This window comes from Bison bison, unplaced genomic scaffold (genome assembly GCF_000754665.1).
Source record: "Bison bison bison isolate TAMUID 2011002044 unplaced genomic scaffold, Bison_UMD1.0 scf7180017864456, whole genome shotgun sequence".
Classification (NCBI taxonomy): Eukaryota; Metazoa; Chordata; class Mammalia; order Artiodactyla; family Bovidae; genus Bison; species Bison bison.
This window is the reverse complement of record NW_011495018.1, coordinates 29,368,985-29,373,692: the sequence shown is the minus strand read 5'-3', so window position 1 is coordinate 29,373,692 and position 4,708 is coordinate 29,368,985.

Genomic DNA, 4,708 nt, shown 5'->3' with positions numbered 1-4,708 from the left:
TTAATCACACAAGTATTACATACTTATTAAAATGCAAATATTACAGATAAAGCCAAACCTTTATCATTGATCAGTCCTTCTAATTCTAGTTCATTCTTTTATTATATTCATTTTTTTATTTCTCATTTTTATTTTATATTTGGAAAGGCATTTTATTTTAAATATAGAAGTGTGTACATGTCAATCCCAAACTCCCATTCTATCCCTCCCTGTAACCCCAAGTTCATTCTATAAGTCTTTGAGTCTGTTACTGTTTTGAAAATAAGTTCATTTTCATCATTTTTTTAGATTCTGCATATAAGCAATATCACATGATATTTGTCTTTCTCTGACTAACTTACTTCAATTAGTATGATAAACTCTAGGCCCATCCATGTTGCTGCAAATGGCATTATTTCATGCTTTTTAATGGCTGGGTTATATTCCATTGTATATATGTACGAAATCTTCTTTATCCATTCATCTGCTGGTGGACATTTAGGTTGCTTTCATGTTTTGGCTATTGTAAACAGTGCTGCAGTGAACACTGGGTGCATATATCCTTTCAAACCATGTTTTTCTCTGAATATATGGCAAAAAGTGGGCTTACTTGATAACATGGTAGCTCTATTTTTAGTTTTTTAAGGAATCTCCATACTGTTCTCTGTGGTGGCTGTATCAATTTCATTCCTACCAACAGTGTAGGAGGGTTCCTTTCTCTCTACCCCCTCTCCAGCATTCATTGTTTGCAGATTTTTTGGTGATGCCCATTCTGACTTGTGTAAGGTGATATCTCATTGTAGTTTTGATTTGCATTTCTCTAATAATTAGTGATGTTGATCATCTTTCCATGTGCCTCTTGGCCATCTGTATGTCTTCTTTGGAGAAATATCTCTATAGATCTCTGCCCATTCTTTATTGTTACTAGATTGGTGTATGTTCTTCCATGCACTTACACACACACATGTACATATAGAACATATACTTTGGATTTTTTGTTTAACTATGTTGGCATATCCTGTAGAAAATGTTCCCTTATTAATATTTTCCGGAAAAACACCATTAGGCTTTTAGTACCCCAACCTTAGAGAACCCATGTATATCAATCACAGTAATGTTTGTCAGTTTTTGTTTACAGAGGGAAAATATATATGTATTTGCATCCCCAAAGCTCAATATGGCATTCTAAACATATTGATGGATGGGAAAAATCCCAAGTTACATTTCAAATAGAATTGATAGGGTATCAGAATCATGTGTAAATGTTTTGAAAAGTGTCAACAAATGGGATGTGAGTCTGGAGTGTGACTGAGGCTAAGAAGACTTACTGCTAACAAAGCAACCATTCATTACAGCTATATTCTTGTTTGGTTATCACGAAGCAATATACTGAGCTTTTTACATCCTAATGTAATAATTTGTTAATTCTGTATAGGCATTTACTGGGATCTAGTTACATTTTGATGAGAGTGAAAGAGGAGAGTGAAAAAGTTGGCTTAAAGCTCAACATTCAGAAAACGAAGATCATGGCATCTGGTCCCATCACTTCATGCGAAATAGATGGGGAAACAGTGGAAAAGTATCAGACTTTTTTTTTTTTTTTGGCTCCAAAATCACTGCAGATGGTGACTGCAGCCATGAAATTAAAAGACACTTACTCCTTGGAAGAAAAGTTATGACCAACCTAGATAGCATATTCAAAAGCAGAGACATTACTTTGCCAACAAAGGTCTGTCTAGTCAAGGCTATGGTTTTACCAGTGGTCATGTATGGATGTGAGAGTTGGACTGTGAAGAAAGCTGAGAGCTGAAGAATTGATGCTTTTGAACTGTGTTGTTGGAGAAGACTCTTGAGAGTCCCTTGGACTGCAAGGAGATCCAACCAGTTCATTCTAAAGGAGATCAGCCCTGGGTGTTCTTTGGAAGGAATGATGCTAAAGCTGAAACTCCAGTACTGTGGCCACCTCATGCGAAGAGTTGACTCATTGGAAAAGACTCTGATGCTGGGAGGGATTGGGGGCAGGAGGAAAAGGGGACGACAGAGGATGAGGTGGCTGGATGGCATCACCGACTCGATGGACATGAATTTGAGTGAACTCCAGGAGATGGTGATGGACAGGGAGGCCTGGCGTGCTGCAATTCATGGGGTCACAAAGAGTCGGACATGACTGAACAACTGAACTGAACTGAGTTATATTTTTTAGGAAATTTGTTGAAAGATTCAAGTTGACACACAACCTGTTTCCATTTTTCCCGTTTAAAATAATGGAAAACAGGCTCCAAGTTAGTATTTTGATAAAGAATGTTTCATTTGAATGAATGGATTTCTGATTTAGAGGGATAATGCCCATTCATCAACAAAAAGAGAAACAAAATGTGGTATATAATGTGGTTTATCTGTACAATGGAATATGTCACTTGGTCATAGAAAGGAATGAAGTTCTGATATAGGCTATAACATGGATGAATCTCAAAAGCATCACATTATCACCTGTCTTCCACCCCCACTATACTAGGCAAACTGTTTCAACCAAGGTCTTTTTCTTAATTTTTATTTTATATTGGAGTATAGTTGATTTACAAAGCCACGGTCTTCATGTGCTCCCATTGCAAACCCCACTGGTCTCTCTGACATCCCTGCAGCAGGTCACACTGCTGCCCACTCCCACCTGCTTGGGCCACTCTTCTCTCTCAGCTTCCTGATGACACACTCCTGATTTTTTCCCAGCCTCTCTGATGGGGATGCTCAGCCTTAATCACTGGCTGCTCCAACTCTACCTGCCCCTCACAGGCTGGTGCTGCCAGCTCCCACCCTTAGCCTTCAACCTGACCCCTCCTCAGTCACCGTGACCCTTTCCACAGCTGCAGAGGTCACACAGACACACTGACAACTCCTAACCTGTTATCTTCAGCTCTGCTCACTGTCTCCCAGTTTCACATGTCCATCAGCCTAACAGACACCTCCACCTGGAAGTTCCTCTGCAACCCCAAGTCAATGTGTTTAAAACTAAATAGTGCAACATGTTCCCCATAAGCACACACACATTTGTGGGTGGTAGGATTAAATGCTATATTTTGGACATCTGAATTTTCTAGTTTTTCTTCAATTAACAGCCATAGCCCATATAATGGGTTATGGATGTTAAAGCAAGAGAATTCCAGAAAAACATCTACTTCTGCTTCATCGAGTATGCTAAAACCTTTGACTGTGTGGATCACAACACACTGTGGAAAATTCTTAAGGAGATGGGAATACCAGACCACCTTACCTGCGTCCTGAGAAATCCATATGCAGGTCAAGAAGCAAGTTAGAACTGGGCATGGAACACCAGACTGGTTCCAAATTGGGAAAGGAGTATGCCAAGGCTGTATACTGTCACCTTGCTTATTTAACTTATATGCAAAGTAAATCATGTGAAATGCCAGGTTGGATGAAGCACAAGCTGGAATCAAGATTGCTGGGAGAAATATCAATAACCTCAGAAACGCAGATGACACCACCCTTATGGCAGATAGTGAAGAAGAACTAAAGAGCCTCTTGATGAAAATGAAAGAGGAGAGTGAAAAAGTTGGCTTAAAACTCAACATTCAAAAAACTAAGATCATGGCATCCAGTCTCATCACTTTATGGCAAATAGATGGGGAAACAATGGAAACAGTGACAGACTTTATTTTCTTGAGCTCCAAAATCACTGCAGATAGTGACTGCAGCCAAGAAATTAAAAGACAATTGCTCCTTGGAAGAAAAGTTATGACAAACCTAGACAGCATATTAAAAAACAGAGACATGACTTTGCTGACAAAGGTCTGTGTAGCCAAAGCTATGGTTTTTCTAGTAGTCATGTATGGATGTGAGAGTTGGACCATAAAGAAAGCTGAGCACCGAAGAATTGATGCTTTTTAACTGTGGCATTGGATAAGACTCTTGAGAGTCCCTTGGACAGCAAGAAGATCAAACCAGACAATTCTAAAGGAAATCAATCCTGAATATTCATTGGTAGGACTGATGCTGAAATTGAAACGCCAATACTTTGGCCACCTGATGCGAAGAACTGACTCATTGGAAAATATCCTGATGCTGGCAGGGATTGAAGGCAGGAGGAGAAGGGGACGACAGAGGATGAGATGGTTGGATGGCATCACCGACTCGATGGACATGATTTTGAGCAACCTCTGGGAGTTGGTGATGGACAGGGAAGCCTGGCATGCTGCAGTCCATGGAGTCACAAAGAGTCAGACACAACTGAGTGACTGAACTGAACTGAATCCATATAATGAGGGGAAACAGCTTTTTTTAAAAAAGTTTCAAAGTTGACTTCCCAGACTAAAGTTGAATTCCCAGGTAATTGTGCAGAAAATACTAATTTTGGAGCACAAATAACATTCCTCACACTCTCTTGTCTCTTTCTCCCTGAAAGTTTCAATCTCCATTATAATGAAGAAGGAGGGGAGGGGAGAGGAGGTGGGGCTCCTGCTCACTGGCACAGAGCTGAGCCTCAGCCGGGGACTAAGGGACTTTGTCATTGTGTTTACTCCTCACAATAACTGAGGGGGATAGATATTATTAGGCTCATTTTACAGATGAAAAATGGAGGCTCTAAAATGATAAGCAATCACCTTCCATTATTCAGCTAATGAACAAAAAAAATTCAAAGCCAAATCTACCCAACCCCAAAGCATGCTCACTTGCACTCTTTCCCCACTTTCCATACACACTCTCTCTCTCTTTA